The sequence below is a fragment of the Corvus brachyrhynchos genome, unplaced genomic scaffold (assembly GCF_000691975.1).
Source record: "Corvus brachyrhynchos isolate BGI_N302 unplaced genomic scaffold, ASM69197v1 scaffold302, whole genome shotgun sequence".
Taxonomy (NCBI): Eukaryota; Metazoa; Chordata; class Aves; order Passeriformes; family Corvidae; genus Corvus; species Corvus brachyrhynchos.
Genome location: NW_008237244.1, coordinates 4,448,930 through 4,470,263, shown reverse-complemented (window position 1 = coordinate 4,470,263; position 21,334 = coordinate 4,448,930). Strand labels below are relative to the sequence as shown.

At 39.6% G+C, this 21,334-nt stretch overlaps 1 long non-coding RNA gene across 1 annotated transcript in view; it reads left to right on the top strand.

The window, feature by feature from the left end:
- LOC108445690 overlaps positions 1-21,334 on the top strand; it is a 54,284-nt gene that overhangs the window by 8,343 nt on the left and 24,607 nt on the right. The window contains exon 2 of the long non-coding RNA XR_001860641.1: positions 8,299-8,406. This is a non-coding gene — a long non-coding RNA (uncharacterized LOC108445690). The remainder of the gene's footprint in view (positions 1-8,298; positions 8,407-21,334) is intronic.

Below are 21,334 nucleotides of genomic sequence, written 5' to 3'. Positions count from 1 at the left end.
AGTGTGCAGTATGTAATATGCATGCTGCCTACAGACCTTGTTGCTCTCCACAAATGCACAACATTAGTGAGGTGTTTCATTAATCTGCAATGGAAGTAAAGCAGACGTTTCTCGAGATAGCAAGTTCTAAGTGCTCCTGATCTATGTCAATTCTGCTTTTACCCCCCTGCTTCTTGCTCTCTGTGTCTAATGCTACCAAAAATGAATGACAATTCCAAACCTGTTTTACAGTTTGGAAATTGCTTGTGTCTGGGAGAGAGCAAACTGTTCTTTTGAAACTCTTTAAATGAATATTCAGGTTCCAAATGAACTAATATTTTTCTCTTGTTTGGTTGTTTATTGATAATGGTTCTATTTTCTCTAGAGTGTCTATGTTTATGGCCTTCCTTTTTCCTTCTGGATATCTGTGGCTTTGCAAGTAGTCTGAAAAAGTCTGCAGGACAAAAAGAACACAAATTTACTGAAATTTCATGTAAATCATAACCCAGAAAAGCAGCAGGAAGAGAAATAAATAGTAATAACCCTTTTGGAACTAATCTCATCTCTCTCTTCTAATTAAGGGTAATTGAAAACATAATACATGTCTCTGTAGTAGTAATCCCAAGGACAATTGTATGAAACATGGTAACTAGACAGGTCTCCCAAACACTTGCTGGTAGCTAGGATGAGGTAGTATGTATTTTCCTGTTGTTGAGTAAAGTCACCCACCCAGTCTTTACACAATGGCTGCCTGTGAACACTGACATGAATTTTCTTACTGTGAGCATTGAATAGCTCATCACCTTCAGTCAGCTAAATGTCAGCGTGTCTTAATAACATAAACAAATCAGGATGTCTGCAGCAAAGGCTCACACTCTAGTTAGATTTATGTCTCCACATGTGAAAGATCTACTTCATGTTCTTAGAGGAACAGGACAGTCCCAGCTCTCAGGACAACGTCTCTAAAACCTCAAAGGAATGCATTAAAGCATTGTTTCTTTCACAGGTTGTGCTTGTATCTTCTCTTTTGACCCCCCATTCCCAAAACCTAGAGATTAGTGCTCTTACTGAAGGTGTGAACAATCCATGCTCAGTTCCTGCCCCTGCTCAAAAAAAAAAAAAATCCAGAACTAACTATTTTCCCCACCCATTTTGGGTAAAGGATTTTTCTCTCTTTTTTGGAGAGGTGTTCTCAGTTCCTTTTGTGGTGCAGAAAAGAAACCAAGACTCAGTGGCTATCATTTAATGCTTTTTAGTTGTTACATGAATGACATTGCCTTTGGTGTGCTCTTGGGGACTTCTCCAGTGTGTCTCCAGAGTGTCTAGAGTGAATTTTTTTTCTTTCACATTGAAGAATTAATGGATAGGAAAACATCTCTCCGTAGGCCTCAGAACAGAGACTGAGTCCCGGTCAGAGCATGAGCCCCACATTTTCCAGGTGAGTCTCCCAGCAGGATACACATCCGTGTTTGCGTGATTTTCACCTGAGAGCCTGGAGTGGTGTCTTGTGGTTAGAGCAGGGAGCTTGAACCTCTCAGGTAGAGAAGCAAACTGCTCAAGTGCTCTATCCAGTAGGCTTCTGCATAAGACACTGATGATAGAATCGCTGCACTACAGCTTTTCAAACACTATCATGATCTGTACTTCGTTTCTGAAATGGCTTCAGGACTTACTCTGGAGCTTGTGACCTCAAGCAGAAGTGTATTCTGCAGCACAAGGAAAGGAGCTTCAGCTGTGGGGTGAAAGGAGGCTGCTAACACCCTGTTGCTGCCCATGTTTCATGTTAGCTAGCTCTAGATATATGTCCCCTTGGTGCTGAGGGTATTGGGCCCCATTCCTGGGATTTCTGACTCAAACTGCACATGTGGGAAGCCTAGCACATGTGGGGAAGGGCTGGTTCCTATTTCACCACCAATAATTCAGGCACTGCGGCTTTTTCAGTCCTTCTTATATTGTCAGAACCACGCAGTTGCCTGGTGTTGTGAATCTTGGTTGCTTGACACTAGAGTCCAGCTATGCAGCTGTTCATGTCTGTCTCAGGGGGTTGGGATTAATTAATCTCTTTTCTTTCTACCATTTATCTGGGAAATGTACCTGAGAGGAGATCCAGCTCCGTAATATTTTTATCTGTAGGTAGTCCATAAGTGAGGTAAAGAATGGCGTTAGATTATTACCTCAATCAAGTATTTTTAGCTGCAGCTCCTCTGTGTGGATCACATCATGGGCAGTGGTCTTTCATTTGGTGCTTTGGCAAAAGGATGAGGGGCAGAGAAGAGGGAGGAACAGGGAAGGAATGAGAGTGGTGGAGGCCAACAAATACCTTGATGAGGGGGAACACTTTCACAGAGTAGTGGAGGAGGAGCCCAGGCTTGAGTGGTGCTTGCTGACTTCACCAAAGGCTATATTTATCCAAAAACCAAAGAGGGGGGTAGGAGGGGAGTTTCCTCTAATAGGAAACCTGAGATGACTTGCTTTTTGTTGGAAACCAATGTGTGAGCAGTTGTCTATGCCTACCACCCAAGCACGAAGCTCCTGTATGATTATGAAGACAGGTTGTTAATCTACATTTACGTTTGGTTCTATTATTTACTTTTACAAATGTCCATGCTACATCCATCATGGAAAAACCAAGACTAGCCAATGAAAGCTGAGCTGCAAAAGCAAAGTTTCCCTATAAATATAAAATGGAGTTTTATAAAATCATGTATTTTATAATCATTATGAATTGTGACTGGTTTCCAGACCAAAAAAAAGTTATAATATCCACAAAACTGCACCTGCAGCAAGGCTGTATAGTGCTGATGAAAAATGTGAATCATGGATTATTACAGGTTTTTTTTTTTGTTGTTTTTTTTTTTTTTTTGGTGTGTGTGTGTGTGTGTTTATTTTGTTTTTTAAGTCATGGGTTTTCCATTATTTATTACAATTCCTTTAGGACAGCACTGGAGTCTTGAGTGCTAAATGTGTTCATATGCTCTGGGGTACCTGCATGCAATTTAAATGAAAAAGAAGATAAGTGTTTGAGAAGATTGAGCTCTACAGCCACTGGAAATTGAAAGGAGATAAATTTTTACAGCTAGATGTCACAGTTAAATCTTAATCACAATCATACTGGTGTAAATCCAGTGTAACTCCACAGGGAACTTAACAAGGTCCTGACCACACTGCTGCTGAATTAAACACAGCTTGTGCCTAGCATGTTGCAAGCCACCCTTTGGTGGATGTAAGCAGGTCCAGACAAGTTCACAGACAGTGTCCCAATTGTCTTTTATAGTACTATTTTCTGGTGCCCTGCTGGAGTTCCTGGTAACCAGAAAGCTTAATAAAAAGCTATAGTATAGTTCTAGAAAATGTAGATCTAAGAGAAAAATGTCACTAATGAAAATACTGAAGAAACATGATACTAAGATTAATAAATGTCATTAGTCAGGTTGTCAGCTCTGTCTAAGTAGTGTTGTAATGACCATTGGAAAAAAATTAATAGAATATTTCTGAAGACATTGCAGGAACTAGTAAATAGAACATTTAAGAGGTTATGTTTTCTCCTTTGTGTGCATACAGTCAGGGAAGAATATACCACATAGGAAAATTAGTTTGCCTAACACATTTCACATCATGGCTATCCCTGGCATACTTTCCATAGTTAGTTTAAAATTGTGTTCCGTGGACTTACAGGACTTTCTTTGATTTTATGCCAATATTTGCTTAAGCAAATTGAAGAGCTTGTACTATATTAGGGTAGAAAGAGCAATAAATTGCAAAAATGCAGTGAATGTTAAAGCTACATTTTTAAGCAGAAATCTGAAGAAATTGCTCTTATGGCTGATAACTTTAACAGATTTTAAGGAAAACACATGATCACATAACACAGTAAGTGAAAGCTTGTGATAAAGGATACAGGTTCAAGTATTTGCCACACCTGAAGAGATTTCAAAGTATTTTTTACCTGGTTCCCTGAATCACAGTTCATTAGTGTTCAAAACAAAAGCTTTGATTCCTAGAAAAAGCTTACCAAATATTGTGTTCAAATATGAGAACTTAGATGCTAAAATCTCCCTTTAAAAAAGTGCCTGCAGCTCCAGAGTTGACTTCAGGATAGAATTTGGTCCATTATAGTTCTTTTAGCCTATTTTCTTGTTAACAAATTTGTGTTGCTTTTGTTTATTTCTACATGCGTGGAGAAAGCCATTGCAGAAGTTCTGTTTTTAGAGCCATGAGGCACACAATACAGAGCAGAACTAAATCCTGACCTCTAGTTTTGCTGCACTGCAAATATGGGTTTAGATGAAAGTTTTACAGTATCTGGGAATCTCTTGAAATGCAAAAAAGGAGATGCATGATCAATTATTATGGACAGGATATACTACTTTATAAAGTATAACAATCAAAATAATTTGAAATCGATTTAGTGGCATGTATTCTGTCTCTGGTTTATACTTCCAGAAATATACTGTGTATTTATACTAGTTAATCTGAAGATATGTATGCTACTTAGATCACATTGAAGTCAGGTGAATATTGTAGAAAAATATTTAGAAATGCGAATTTAAACAAAAGAAGGAGCTCAGTGAGGTACAGAACTAATGAAGTCTCATATTCCATTGCCTCGTTACTTTTAGGTGGAACCTTGGATATTTGACTGAAGCTGTTGTCTCAATTAGATGGAATTCTCAGATCTTTTAATGATTTCCCTTAATATGGGGATACCCAATTACATTTATTGAAAGGCTATTAATGGAAAATAGGCCTCATCACAGATACTTATTATATAGTTGTACAAAATTTTGTAAGAAAATACGTGTTGGGAACAGACAACAGTAGGAAAAGAGGACATAATGAAATCTCTTCAATTTTGCTCCTCTCAATAAACTTTCCAGTGACGTGAGAATTAGGTAATATTGTCACCAGGTGGGGTAAAACCAAATACAGCCCTTGAAGAGTAAATAGCATATAACAAATAGCAAAAGAAAGAACTGAAGTGAATCATTTGAGAACATCTAAACAGCTGAAATATGTTCACTGACACTGTTATTTGAACAATTGTGAAAAACGACCAGATGAATTGAAGTCAAAGTTTTTCCATAATAATTCAGAAAGAGAACAAAAGGCTTAAACTACTAAATAAAACATTTGCTATGAAAATCCTGTCCAGCTCTAGTTCATATATTGTAAAAGGATGTTAGCTTAAGATATGCTTTATTACCAAACTCAGATAAGAATACAGGGAAATGCTGCCTGAGGACTGCATTGAAGGGGCTGTGGACTAAGAGATCTAAGAGTGGTCAATAGGTGAAATGAAGGTATTTTTACAACTTTACGACTCTAATAAGCAAAGGATGTAACCACTGGAACTTGGGGGAGGAGGCAGACAGAAAAATCAACATAAGACAGAGTGCAAAAAGATAAAACATCTTTTGGCAAGCTTATTTTGACTTTTTAAACTGGAACAATGGACTACTATAGACAGTCCCTCCTTTCCACCACTATGCAATGACTTCCACCCCATTTTCCATTGGTAGCCCTCTGTGTCAGTAGACACAGATCAGCTCTGGGTTTTAAGTGGCCCTGGCACATTATGAGATCCCACCTGATTCAGGTCTGTGAGTTTCCTCAGAGCATACCCCTGCTTCTGCAGAGTGCTGTGCTATTCCTCCTGTCACAGACATATGCATGTGGCTTTACTGTGATTACTTCCTCAAGGTTATGTTGACCTTAACTAGTGAGTCAAGTGGATAATATCCTTGTGGGAGGGGAGGACTAAGTGAGGCTGGATAACATAAGTCCTCTCTCAGGTTCCCTGTGAGACCACAAAGAAGAATGCTCTCCCACGCACAAAAATAAGAATGTGCATTTGGAGGGAGTGTTCATTTCTGATGGAAGACTTGCAGGGCATTAGAGTCACTGTAGCTTGCATCCAAGCCCAAGTCAATGAATTACAGTGCATTCTCTGCTAAGCAGGACTTCATGCCTTCCAGTTATTTCACATGCAGCAATTGTACAAACTACAGGATGTAACTGGGAAGGGATTGTAGGATTGTGCTGAAAGTTGCAGTCCTTTGAAAAGGAAGCTTTATTAATTTTTAGTCATATAGATGTCATACACCTTTGCAAATCTTAGACATGTTCTGTGGAGCAGTCTGTTGACAGTGCTAGGAGTCCCATATGCTTAGGTAGGTTGCTAATCTTACCTAAGGGAAGACAGTTGTTCACATGTAACAGCTGGCAGAAATCACTATCAGCAATGAGACAGGTACATCTTTATTGGATGGGAGCCCTGAGAAGAAGAAGGAGAAGGGTCTCCACTAAACAAGAATCTTTGAGGATTTATTTTATAAATTCCTCCCCAGTTCTCCTCCAGTTTCTTGTTTAATTCAGGGGTTCCTGGGTTCCCTTTAATGCTGGATGGTGACTTCAACACACAGGGTTTAATGCAGAGCAGGATAGTTAGTGGAGAAGATTTTTTTGCTCAAAGGGAGATTTGTATCTTTATTTTCACTTGATTTTTGTGGATAACTTGAGCATTAGCTTCTCCAGTTCCTCTTCATACTGTCCAGATTATCCATGCTTACTTATCGTACTTTTGCAGCTACTGGTTACTTTCAGCCACTGAAGGCTGAAAAAGACACAGATGAGCACAGATGCACAGAATGATGTATTCTGTTTGCTTTCAGATTCCAGATTACATCTTCTCCCTGACCCAGCATCTAAGGCTCTTATAGAAATTGACTTCAGGGTACTGAGGACCAGGCAAATTTGAGGAGGCAACAGGTTGGTTAAATGAAAGAAAAAGCCTGCAAAACATGCTAAACCTCAAAACAGTCCTCCCAAAAATCCAAAGCAAAGCACAAATTCAGTAACACTGGAACTGCACTGTGACCTTTCACAGGTGGGAGTTGAGGAATTAAGGAAACCTTAGAAAACTGAGGTCATGTCTGCTCAGCCTAGACATTAAAGATCCCATGGTGCTTTACATACTAGGGGAGCATTTACCCTCATGTCCTGACCAAAACATAACCTTTTCCCCAGAGCAAAGGAGCATCCACACTCTGATTAGAGTCTCTTCTTCATCCTGGAAGTGTCTGCATTTTGATGATGCAGTTTGTGCCTTTGTGTAAACACACACACACAAGTGTATACAGCAGGACTTGGGTATTGAAGGGGGCTTTGCACACAGAAGCAAATTACCCATGTTTGTACAGAGTGTGAAAGGCTTATGGCCGAGCCTTGGGCAAAGGAGCGCCCCACCTCTGATTAGAGTCTCTTCTTCATCCTGGAAGTGTCTGCATTTTGATGATGCAGTTTGTGCCTTTGTGTAAACACACACACACAAGTGTATACAGCAGGACTTGGGTATTGAAGGGGGCTTTGCACACAGAAGCAAATTACCCATGTTTGTACAGTGTGAAAGGCTTATGGCCGAGCCTTGGGAAAGCATGTTCCCGTGGAAAGGAAAGTATTTTGGGATCCTTTAAAAGATCATTTTCATTATTAATTATTAGTTTAGAGGGATGGCCAGCAGTGCAAGCAACAACATGTAACAGCTGTTGGGCTTGACTGGGCAAACATTCTTCTTTTACACGTGGGGACAGTCTTTTTGACCTCATCAGAACTGTTAGGAGTATTGGTATTTACCAATATTAAATTCAATTTGGGAAAATCACTTAGGTGAGAAAAATAAATTGCAAGTATACAGTTAAACGTGCAAGATTATTTGCAGAGCATAGCTTTGATTTATAATTAGTGTTTGCCAAGTTCTGTGCTAATGGGTCAGAATTTGTCTCTCCTATTTCTTAATTTGAAAAAAATCCCAATGAAATTTTATTTCATCTTTTAAAGCACTTTGACTCTAGGGATCAAAATAACTTGGACTTCTGCGCTAAGTTATACCAGAGAATAATTCTTGTTGTACTGTAGCATAGACTTTGAATAGTTGCTGTTTCAATGCAAAAATAAAAACCATTCGCTTAATGTGTAATTAATAGTTTGGCATTTCCCTAAGGCTTTGCCCAGGACCCTTTCTGTTTCTGTTTTGTATTACTGAACTCCCCTGCTAAATATTTCCAGATCATATAGATTTAGATAAGACATGTTCCAGAACTTATAACATTTTTTATTTTGACTTTTACAGTCTTTATTAGTGTAATGAAAATAATACTTTGACAAGTCCCCAAATAAATGGTAATATTCACCCCTGGATAGCTAAGTGAAACGTTCAGTGCCATGGGTTATTTGACTGTGTTTACATTGCAGACATAAAAAATATGATAAAAATTTTAGTGCAGATCCGTTAAAAGCTCGTGACCCTCTCCTTTCACCAAGGTGTTGATCCTGTAGTTTGAGGAACACTGGAGGACATTGGCTGACATGAGAAATGCCACAGAGCTCTCCTGGGAGTACAAGGAGACTACAGGATTGGGACCTAACCTTGTAAGTGCTTTGTGGCATTCACTGGGACCGCTCTTACCTGCTTCTATGCATAATACAAAGGTGTATGAAGAATAATTTGGTGAAAAATATGTGACTCAGAAATGGAATAGCTGTGAAAATATCAGAAATTGACAGATGTCAAAAACCCAATTATGATAAATTGATATGAACTTCTGCACTCCTAGAGATAAAGAATTTTACCTGTGTTCACCAATATGTATGAAGTTATTGAAGCCACTTTTATAGTTAGTATGGTATGAGTGAGAACTACTTCTGACAAGCATAAAAAACCCCATTTCTGTGTAACAGATTGTGTGCTTAAGGCGTGTAAAACCTTAAAGGTGACATTTGTCTTCTTTGTAAAACTTTTAACACACTTTTGACACTATTCAAAAATTAAGGAGCCCTTGGAATCTAGGCTGGATTTTAGGATGTGTGTGCATACAAAAAGAAGAGCTTTGTAGAGCTCTTTGGCCAAAATGAGTGCTTTTTCTCCTTTACATGGCAACTTATGGTTCCCTAGCTGTATCTTCATACCACAGTTCTTTTCTTGGTGGATGTGAGTCAGGTGGACTTTACCTCCACACCATTTTGTGACCCACACAGATTTTCAAGTTGATTTTTAGAAAGAGAAACATCAGTTCAAAACCAAGAGCTGATGGGTCTCTGTTAGAGAATATTAAAAATGATGTTTCAACATCTCCCGAAACAAGTATTCCTCTTGCTAAATTAAAAGTTTAAACATAAAAAATAGTTTTTCCATTTTTTAATCCCAGCCATAAAATGTTTCCAAACATGAGTAAGACTCCTAAGTTTATGCCCCTTACCAAGTTCAGTTGTTCAATACATTTATTGCTTGTCTAAAAATTTTCTGAGTGGCACCAGGTTTGCTACATGAGCAAGGCTGAGAGGCATAAGGGTGTTTTCCTGACAGAAACACTTGAAATATCTTAAGTAACTTAAAATTCTTTTTCTCCTCTTGGTCCTTCCAGAATAGACCATTCCATTCAAATTTTCATTTCCTTGGAGCATGCTCACTTTTTCATTAACACATCCACAGAGTTGGCTGTGATTTTTTAATGCGAAGCTTCATAATCCGAAGAAATTCCTTCTTGCCAATCTTTTCCCAATATATGTTTTCATGTGTCCAAAAAGGTATTTATCTGACTGCACAAACACATGGAGAAATTTGAGATCAATTTGATATTAATTCTGTGTACACTTTATTGTTTTTTCAACATAGGGAAGAGTGATCAGTTTTTTGTTTCGTGTCATTGCATAGATATTGTCTGACACCTTCTGGGCATCTATGACTGGAAATGCCATGTTTTTACTCTTTCCTATATGAGTGTGAAATGTCATGTGCTGGTCCACACATTACCTCAACCCTTTGAAAATAGATTATTTTTATAACAGCTCTACAGAGCTCTGTCTCTTTGCAAAAGCCATGAACCTTTCTAATTAATTGGACCTGAATGTAATGAATCTGAAAAGAAATTATCTAACTCTCAACTCTACTGTTCACCAGTGTGTATGCAGAACACACAAAATTTATTATCTCTTTCTTTTTCACCACAGCTACCGTTATATGATGAATCAGTGGTGACACATGAAATATGTTTCTTCATGATTAAGGAGCTAAGTGTTAGTAGTATTTATGTGTATGAAAAAACCAGCAATATTTTAAATTGCTGAATGTCCCCTTTGAAATGAAAAGAAGATTAAATCTCTCTGATTTAGTGCGATTAAAATAATAAATGTAAAATGAAAGTATGATTAAAAACCTAATGCATGGCCCACTGGTAGAGTTAATACATAACCAAGTCTCCTCCCAAACACAGTTTCAACATTCTTATTGGCATTTGAAAACCACTATTGGCATCATTGTGCAAATTATGCTTTCCTTGTTTATTCTGGTATCTGAGTTCCTCTAGGGATTATAATGGGAATTTGGGACTCTGCTGTGGCTAAGTGCAACAGGAATAGGGGACTGGCAAGGGGGTAGAAAAGTAAAAGAAGGGCAGAGTAAGAGCAGTAAGACAGAGCTGGGAGGGAAAAAATGGCAGATATTGAATCCCTATTGAGCAAGTAAGGGAATTTCTTTCCAAGCAATCAAGCTACCATTCTATGTTGTTTTCCAAAACTCTTACTCTAACTGCTGTTACCTCTACCTTGTTGAAATGCATATATCTCATTACTTCAGTGAGAATATGATAAGCACTAAATAGAGATGGAAATCCCACTTTTTGCATGTTTTGAAGGCTGTGTATTCAATTTACACTGGTCATGGGCACAAAGTTGTAGCACAATCTTTTTATCTTAAAAAAAGGAGAAAAACTCTCAAAACATCAATGCAATTCTTTATCTCTGAGATAGTTTTGAATTTTCAAGACCCTTGTCCCAGTTTCTAGGTCCTGCATAGTTTTGTGTCCTGGTTGGAAATACTTGTATCTGAACTAGGGCCTGTGAGATGCTGCAGGTTCTGCTTCCCTAAGGTTTTATGACTTCAGGGTAAGCAGCATTTAAGTGTGTGGGCAACCTACCCCAGCTGTGCTGATGACAAGCAGGTTCTGCCTGCTTAGGTTTATCTATGTAGAAACCTCCAGATGCAGCATGCTGCTGATGCAAGAAGGACTTGGAAATTGTTCATAACTTGCCAGAGTTACACTGAAAGAAGGTCTTGATTGTTCATTTTGGTGAGGAGCAGGAAGATCACAGATGGCCAAAAAAAAGTCTTCTTATCTGTAAAACAAATAAGTCATTCAGTCAAGTTCTGTGAGAAGGACAAAGGGAAAGGCAAGATGGAACAAGCCCACACTTCCTTGGATCTGATAACAGCACAACCTGAGGTAACTGCTGTTAAAGGCTAACAGAGGAAGTATGACCTAGGGTTTGTCCAGCTGCAGGTTTCCTTGGGGTCTAGACTTCTGTTTTCAACAGCCTTTTCACCAGTCTTGTCCTAAGCCCACTGACTCTTCCTCTGAAGAATAGCTGAGAATAGGGGAGCATAGAGCCATGTTAGAAGTCAAGAAATCAGAATCCTTTCTGTTTAGAATCATAGAACCATTTAGGTTGGAAAAGACCTCTAAGATCATTGAGTCCAACCATTAATCCACCACTGCCATGTTCACCATTAAACCATGTCCCCAAGTGTTTCTGTCTTTTGCATTTATTCATGTTGCAGGTGTGTTCAAGGGAATGGCAACACTTTGTTGCCACTACACTACACTGCAGATGAGTTGGAAAGGGTCTTTTCAAAGAGGGGACCCATGCGATGTTCAAACAACAGCCAACTGGACATGCTCTATAGGAATATTTCAGCAGAGAGATTAAAACACACCTGGAGGCAGCTATAACTTAAGAACATGTGTAGAATAATACAGATGAGCTAGTGGTCATCATGTTTACCTTTCTTATAGGCACTCCAGGCTTGCTTAAGGTATGCTGGCACTGCTAGGGCTTTTGAGAAGCCATCACATGTGGAAGTGGGCTTGAGGCAGAACACATCACAATAAAATCTGAAAACAATCGAACAACCAGATGTATGGTTTACCCTGACATCCTAAAAGTTGACTGAAATCTCTGAGTGAAAAAATAAAGTGAAGTCTGAGCATGGAAAATACCAGCAATCTGTCAGAGAATCATGTGAAAACCTTGAGGGGGATAAAACAGAACCTTTGCTGAATGCTTAACTACTGTTTACCAAGCAAAAATACAATGGCTTCTCTGCTATGATCACAATTATGCTGTTATAAATCTACTGATTTCTTCTGCTACCTTGGATTTACAACATTGTAACCAGCCTTACAATCTTGTCGGGTCTGCTGCTGCCAAAGAATTGTATTTTATCACTCAGGCACACCCAGGAGATTTCTCTTTATGTTGACACAGCAAGTGGTCTATCTTCCGAAAGAAAAGCATGGAGATTCTGCATGTCCAATTCCTGCTTCTTTTAGTGATTATTCTGTATTTAGTCAGGGTTAGGAACAAAAATTTAGTTCTAACTGGCTAATCTGATTGTGATCTGATTTGCAACCTTCTATTTTGATTTTGAAATTTTGATTTGACTGAGAAACCCATTGGATTCAATGTGCGGCTGATCTGTATCAAAGCTCAGTCACAAAGCTGTAGGAGTGGAAGGGGTCACAAAATGTCCCACCACCCATATTACACCAGGATTCCATGATATGACTGGTTTGTTCTTAACGATCTGCACTGTCTTCCCCAATAGATTTGAGCTTTGGTCCACTGCTCACTCTGACCTCCTAGACTGAAGTTCTCTCCCTCCTTTCCTACATTTCTCTGAAATCTTCTTTACTGTAAATTAATTTTTCATCCTTTTCTCCATGGCCACAGAGAACAGTTCATCGTATCTGTCTCCAACAGCCTTTTTTGTACTGGAAAACTGTTATCATGTGCCCCTTCAATCTCCTCTTTTCTAGATTAAATGGACGCAGTTCCTTCAGCTTTTTCCTCATAGGTCATGTTTCCTAAACCTCTTAACATTCTTAGTTGTTTCTTTTGTTCTTTTTCTTTCCATGTAAAAGAGAAGACAGTGATTCTGGGAAAATTATTTCCCCAGCATCTGGCCATAGTGGGTCCCTGCTGTGAGACAGTTCCTTACTTGCTGGAGAGTGTGTTATCCACCTTTGATAATGCTAGCCTGAAGGTCCCAGGCTAACATTACCTTGTTAGCTATTGTCAGTCTCTGTAGTCACTGTGTGGTGTGGAAAATGAAAGTAGGATGGTGAGGAAGTATTACTGATTAGGGGTAATGTGTGCTAATTTGAACTAAGAATTGATGTTTGCATTGCTAGAGGGAGAGTTTTCTCTGCAGTGGAGAAGAAATGTATTTTTTACCTCTGACTTTTTTTCCCTTGCCCCTCATGACAATGGTATTTCTGGAGGGAGAACTGGTCAGGCTTGTCTCAAGAGTCCAGACTGCCTCTTTTCTAGCCTAAACATACAGGAGTTTTATGTTCTACTGATTTTTGTACCTGAAGCTTGAACTACTCTTTCTTCTGTTGCTCATTTTAATGAAATGCACCAGAAAAATGCAAAGATGATGAAAAGCCTCTCAGAGTCCAGGATCAGCCCTGGGATCCCTTAGCCCATGACTAGTCAAAATAATGTGTGATGTTATACTAGAATTTTCACATTTCCTTTTTTTGGGGGTGGAAGACTGAAAAATGTCGTCAAATATCTCCAAATCCATTTTCATGTTTATTAAGCATCATCATCACTTATTGCCCTTAATTTGACACATAAAATTTGCCATCATTTCTGAGGCTGGCACTGCTGAGGAGCTATTGAGTCTCGTCTGCAGTATTTCTGTGACAAACACGCAGCAATTACTCTGATGAGTAATATTTGCCTCAGTATTAAATGCTGATGGGAATACATATCCCAATGTATTCATCCTACAAATTTAGAGTTGCCTCTAAATTAGCCCAACTAACTTCTGCTGAAGTTAAACTCTGCTTACACTGGCCATGACAAAGAACTTCACCTCTGCTAGAGGACAGGGTTAAGCCTACTTCCAGCTGAAATGGCTTATGAAATGTTTTCACAAACGTGTGTGGATAGCAGCAGACTGTTTCAGAAGCACATTTACAAACTGCACTCTCCTTCAGGAGCTGGAGATCCTGTTCAGAGAAAGCTGAAAGAGCCACCTGTGCCGTAGTTTACACCGTCAAAGCACAAAGCAAACACTAGCCAGCAGGGTGCAGCTACAAACCAGCCAAAGTTTGTTTCATGCTGTGTTAGCTGGGAATAAGGAAAGCAGAAGCACTGCCCTGCTGTGAGCCCCAGTGGTAGGATTTGCCAAGAGAAGGCTGTGGGACTGTCCAGGAGGAGCTGTGAAGGGACCAGTAAAGAAATACAGACATTTTTGCAAAAGGTAGTCCAGTAATGGATGTCCTTGACCTTGATGGCATGATGCATCTCATTGCCTTCCATATATTAATGCAGGAGGGAATTCACTCAAGGTTCTGGAGATATTACAGAAAGCCACCCAAGAGAAGACCTTATGAATCCTTCTTCAATCCGGTACCTTTTAGACACATCTGCAGACTGACTGCCTGGGTCTCCATATTGATCCTGAATTGTCGTTTCTCCCTTTTATAGCCCAGAAGAAAGTCACAGGATTTCAAGATTTTTATTCCTTCAGACTAATTTGTATCTTCTGTTTTCTGTGTTTGAATGATAAATGAGGTCATGCCCATGTGATATTATTGGCAACAGGGTTTCCTAAAGACTGCAAAGATGCTTCTAACCTTCTGCCATTATGAGATTATTTTGCCAACTTCCTAGACATTCAGAGGATGTTTACTTTCCCATTTTATATTTTTGCAGAGTGGAGATACGCATCATCAGACAGTAGTCAAACATGTCTAATTAAATAACCCCATCCATATTCACATACAAGAGTGGCCAATTCGGGAGCTGCTAGCAGTTGTGCCACAAGCTGAAAGCCCATGCCATTAATTTCAATACATGAAAGTGCAGCTTGCTAAAAAATACTTTTCTTTCCTTCACTGGTAGAATTAGAACTTTCCTGGTGCCTAGTTTGGCAACAGAAAGGATGGCTTTATGAATGAATGTGTAAAGTAAAAGAAATAGTTGCTGATGATCAGAAGGCAATTCAGCTTTCTGCCATGAAGAACAACTTCCAGAATCAAGAAAAATGTGAAGTCTGTGTTCTTTACTGTTCAGCAGTGCAGGATGCTATGGTCGATCAGTTGTTAGCACAGACCTTCAACAAATCACGTAACTCTTTCAACCTTTCTACTTTTCTGTGCAAATGAAAAAAGTAACTGTAAATCTTGCTGACAATTACTTGTATATCTATTGGCAGGCAGTCAACTTTGGCCTGAACAACATGGGAACAATATGTGCTGCACAGCCAATGCCCATTAATTGTCTCTTTAGTTTCTCCTGCAACTTGTAGAACACATTTCTCCCAGGTGATCTGCTTCTTTAAACATTAGTACAAGCTTGTCTGGCACAGAATGCCAGTAATTTATGAGTCAGATTCTGCTTTTCAGTAATATTTACAGTGTGCTCTGTTGTAGAGCACATTAGATACTCTAACTACAGATGAAAATATAGGAAAAGTGATTTTTTTTTTGGTTACCTTCAAGATACAATTAAAATTATTCTAATTTTTCTATTGACTGTTTCATCAGCTGACACAGACCCAAAGCCTGTTTTTTCACTCAGTCTACATATGTATGCTCATTAGTGAATGGCACAAGGATACAGTAAAAGGAGCTTCCAAATACTTTCCTCTCTGTGCACAGGACTGCTCTCTGGATTGCCATGTCATCTTGACTCCTTGATGTACTGCTGTACTGATTAATCACTGTTGTTTTTGTTACTGTAGCTTCTCCAAGACTTCTCCCTGGTTTCTGAGAAGGGTGCTGTGACAGTAGGCAATAATAACTGCTTGGCTGTGATGGAGACTTTTCTAGTGGGAACTGCTGACCTTTGACTTTCTACTTCTGAACTAGTCTGTCAGTGCTGAATGCTTTATAACACTTATTTAATGAGCAATCTCTTCTCACCTCTTCCAAAGACTTAATAGCAGAAGCTGTAGTGAGATCTCCTATCATCATCTCTTTTTGTTCGAGGCATTACTGAACATGCACCAATGTTTTATGTAATGTTGTTACAGTTAAATCCAAGTAGCACACAAAAGCAAATGAGGAGGAACAACTACTGCCTTGAGTTCTACCTCTTTAACACTTTTCATTCAATTTTATTGTACAATTTAGTCACTGGAAATCCACTGAGGATTGGAATGTGTTAGACTATTCTAGTTAAATTTTAAATGAAGGTTCAAGCTATAGTTTAGGCATACTAAACAATATATACCTTACAATTTTAAGGATCACCTGCTATCTCAGGCTTACGGGTGTGGAGTACATTGGAACCAGACATGCTTTCTGGCAATTTTCTAGTCTTAATGTCTGGATAATGCTGCGCCAGTTACTGTATTTGGCCTATAGCTACTTTAAGTGACTAAAAGTTTTCTTCTTACCTTCAAACTTGGGTCCAGCTCAAGTCTGTTTGAAGACCTGAGAACACTGGAAAGGATGGATGACTTGCTGTTGTGGTATGTAACCTATTCAGCTGTAACAGGAGACCCCTGGCAGCTTTTGTGGGATCAGTTAGTGCTCACACTGTCCGGGAGAGTGAAGCAGGCTCCTGCTGGTAACCTAGCATTAGGCTTACTCCTCTGTGTGTGTGTGGTGGATTTATCTCCCACTAGACTGTGCACCTTTTTCACGAGACCTGAGAGATGGTGTAATAGGAAATCCAGCACTACAGTGTGTTGGAGAGCCTGCTGACCCACACTGCCCTGTCTGTCCCCTCAGTGCTGGACAAACCAGGAGGGCTTTTCAGGTGCACAAGGAGCTGTGAAGACCTCAGAAATGTTAGCTAGTGTGCTGGAGATGTGTCTGCAGCAGCCAGCCTGCCTAAAGGTGCTGCATGGGAGCGGTGCTTGGGGCTGTATACAGCTTCAGGCTGGCTCTGCAGGGAAGTTCTGCCTGAAGCATGGCTCTGGGCCTGGGCAGTGCTTGTTATGCCAGTGGCAACCAGTTCTTCACCTGGACCAGTAAATAAGAGCGAATGGGCGCAACATTTACCCTCTGGGGAGCAGCATTTTTGCTAGTGAAATATTTAGCCCAGAATGTGATGGTGCTTCTCAGTCTTGAATATGAGGCTGGACAGAGAAGATACAACTGGATTACAAGGACACTCACAGACCTGGGAGGATTCTCCTTTCACCTTGGCAGGTTTAGTTGAGCAGATATAATTTTGTTGCAATGCCCAGGCTTGGAGTGCTGTTCTGGAGAGCAGCACTGACACAGCTGGGCTCCTCTGCCCCTCTCTGAGGATGGCTGGAGTCCTCCACAGAGGTTTCTGGGCATGTTCATTAATACAGTCTGTCTGAACTAAGGTATCGTAATGAGAAAAGAAAAACACTTATCATTTGTCTGTGGACAAATGTCAGGATTCCCAAATGCTTTTATTTTGTATTTTTATTCAGCAACACTCAAGACACCAGTGTCTATTCCTGCAGAAAAATCTTTCCTGCAATATCTGAAAGACTCACTTATAAGAAGTCCCACCTTGTCAGGTCTGGCAGAACTTTTCCAGCCCTCCTCCTTGTCCTGCCTGGGCCGAAGGTGTTGTTGGACAACCTGCATTTTTCCTCCTGGAGAATGGTGGGAGCATGCTGTCTCTGCTTTGCATCCCATGAAGCAAAGGCATGGTCACAATAAAAAATTTCAGTATGAAGCTGTCCTACTCAAATTGGCACATAAAAATATGTGGTTTTTCCAAAGGTGCCTAATTTTTTAGAGCTCCACAGACTCTCTTGGGGAATTCTTTGTGCTGAACATCTTTGGGTGTCAAAAATGAAACATGAGTGATCTGAGTGAATCTCTCAATGGCTGCTTACTCCTGATAGTCACATGTTTGTAACTGAGTTTATTCCTGGTGGTGGTGATGGGGATTAACCCCATTCCCATCTCCAAAATGGGGAAATACATTGTAAAAACAAATTTTCAGTGCTGATATTGGCTTAGAGGAAGACCAGAGCCAGTAAAAACAGTTTTTGCAGGCTTCAGATGAAATCTCTGATACGCAGTAGCTTTCCCAGATGTACAGGCACAAGGAGGATAGCTGGGCTCACATATTTTCTCACACATATCTGCTAATGGAGAAATCCCATGTCCCACTGTAAATGTAAATACCCAGAAATGTTATATAAAGTTATGGCTTTCTCTAGAGAATTTTTGCTGCATAAATTTTTGGCAGCTCAGGATGGATGTAATCCTGCTCCTATGTGTTAAGTGGAAACAGGGCCTATTGCTGTCAGATTGCTACACTGAAGCCTTGAGCAATAAGGGATATCTTATTAATGGACCCAGAAATACAGTTGCCATGAATTTTGAGACTTAGAATTTAAAATGTGCGTGAGTATCACCTTTGAATAAGGTACTGCCTCCTGCCTGTATTTTATAACACAAGACAGGATTATTGCTTCACCAGAATACATGAGAGGAGTTGCTGCAGCAGTGGCATGTGAGGTTTGGATATCACAGAATTGTTTTGGCCTTAGGTAGCTCATTTAAGTGATGCTGCATGACACCTTTTTCCAGTGATCTGAAACATAACAAAGGTATATTCTCTCTTGCTGTCTCTGGCCTGGCTGGGTTTATTTATTTGCCACTGCACATAAAAGCTTTGACGGATTTAGTGTTGGTGATATATTTAGTATTTTTGTGCTGTTGGAAATTTTCTCATTTAATCCTCTGGGCACTGATTTTCCTTATCTTTTGTTAAATTACTTTCCTAAACAAATATTTTACATGACCTTGATGTGATTTTAGGCAATATTTTATATAGCTCCATTCTAAAGTCTGACTCATGAATCCTTTGTATCTGTCTTCAGACATCTGTTGTCTGAAAGATGGCATTCTCAAGTTGTGTAAGGACCCCTGGATATATGCCTGTAAGTCTCACTTCCTAGGTTGGAGTTGGCACCTGTTTTTCGGACATCTCGGTACCCTTTCCCAGGGGGATGTCCAAGTCTGGGATCTTTCCAAATGGGAAAACTCATCACAAGCTAGATCAGCAGCTAAGATCCATGGAGGTGGCATGGAGGAACTGGATGTAGTTACTAGGCTGATTCCAGGTATAGGATCTTTAGAAACCCGTGTGAGCTATTTGCATGTGAGTGTCTGTTGGCAGTAGGATTTTGTCTATAAGTTTGAATTCCCTGGTTATCCAGAGAAGATTTTATTCAGCATGCTCTGCACTGACCCTGTGATGTCTGTGTACATCCCATGAACACAAAGCAAGTCAGTTTGTTGGATGGAACAAGACTGGGGTTGGAGTGTCAGGGGCAGAGCGATCCTTCAGTGCCTCTATCAGACATATCTAACAAGGATTGCTGTCACTAGTAAAAATACCCCTTAGAGATGACAAAGAGCACATGTGCACTTCAAAGGTTAAAAATATGTGTCTGTAATTGTGTCACTCCATGGTGCTCATAAACATTTTGGAGAACATAGCTAAAATTTATGATACGTGAAACACAGTGTTAAGGCATCATTGAGCCACCACTGTTTTAAAAATCTGGCATCCCCTTTACTTGTAAGACTAAACTGTTTTAAATTTATTTACACCCCATCGTTTCCTTAGGGACCTGTTTTCCATAAACTAATGAGGCACTGGTGCAAGAGCTCTGCTGTTATTCCTGGCAAAGACCATTTTGACTCAGAGGCATACCTCACTGGATTTTTTTTCTTCAGTAGCTCACTGCAAATAATAAATAGGAGAAAATACATCATGTTTTTGAGTATCAGAGACAAGTCGCAGGACTTGTGAAAGATTAAACAAAGCAATTACAAGTTGAAATCCATCTTATTGCACTTGTCCCCACAATTTTGCATGCCTTACTCTTCTCATCTATTTCAAAATTGTACATATGCTTTGTTGAAGACTAGGTCAATCCACCAGCAACCACAGAGCGTGCGATCTTGCAGAAGGGAAATAACTAGATTGATATTTCTCATTGTGTCCAAAGGAGTGATATCTCCTTTCTTTTCCCTTGGCTAACATGTCACAAAATTGATCTTTTACTTAACATTTGAGATACCAAAAGACTGCTGCTGAGACATACAGGAGTTTCTAAGCAAGTGGTAAGCTTAAGGTCAATTTTTAGAAGTAAAAAGCCCAGAGCTTCAATGGATTTTCTAAGTGCTGATTCTCAATGCTGAGTGAAAGTTTTGTAAAGGGACTGGGCACAGTAATGTATACACCCAAGTACAAAACTGTGTTAAACGTGAACTATAGAAATCAAACCCTTTTCTTACATACCGCTTCCAAGATGCACTGCAGTTATTCACACCTTTGCACTAAGGCCCAAAAGATTGTAAAACTGATTTATTGATGAGGGGAAAAATGGTTATTATTGGTGTGATTACAATTGATTGCTAGAATATTAGCTTATTTACATGAAAAATGTCAAAATAAGTGTCTGTGATTAACCTCAAGGTAAAAACCTCTTCCCAATTACATATGAAAACATGTTATTCTACCTGTGGACATGCCTCAGTCTCTGCAGCAGCGTGGCAGTATGAAAAACAGAAAAGGCCTTGATGCTGTGCAAGCCCTGCTCAGCAATAAGGAAAACATCCCAGAATTATCAACACTCTTCTCAGCACAAATCCAAAACATAGTCCCATACTAGCCACCATGAAGAAAATTAACTCTACCCCAGCCAAAACCAGCACAGAAGTAATTTCCCCAAAGCCAAAAAACCAAAGCTGAAGCCAAAAGCTGATTGTCCTGATTTGCTGGTCATGTACATTAACTAAAAGACCACCTCTTCCCGCAGAGAAGAAGAAGTAATTATTAGACATGGGAGACAAAATGTGCAGAAATAGTGATGAACTAGAGCTATAAAATAGGATTTGCTTGTTTGGTTCCTCCCCCCTCCCCCATTAATCTAGTTTCTTTAAGCACTGAGTGGCATACAGTCCTTTATCTGTGAGCCCTCATGAATGTAGAGCAACCAAATAGGATAGAAGTGAAGTCTTCAAGCAGGGAATATCCCTGTATATTTCACAAGCTCAGGTGACCACAAGGAAGAAATCCACGAGGCCAAATTGTCAATGGATACAGAAATAATTTTTTCCCTGACCTTTCTTTTGCTCACTGTGTCACTAAACTGATTACTGTTACATGAGGGTGTACTGTTAATAGATGCACATTTAAAAATTTTAACTTAATAAAATCCACCTTGAAGATGAGATGAGAATTATGGCAAATACTAAAAATTCTAAATAATTGACTTAAAAAATAATTGATGATGCTTGAGGTCGAAAGTTCTAATAAGGATGGGTAGAAG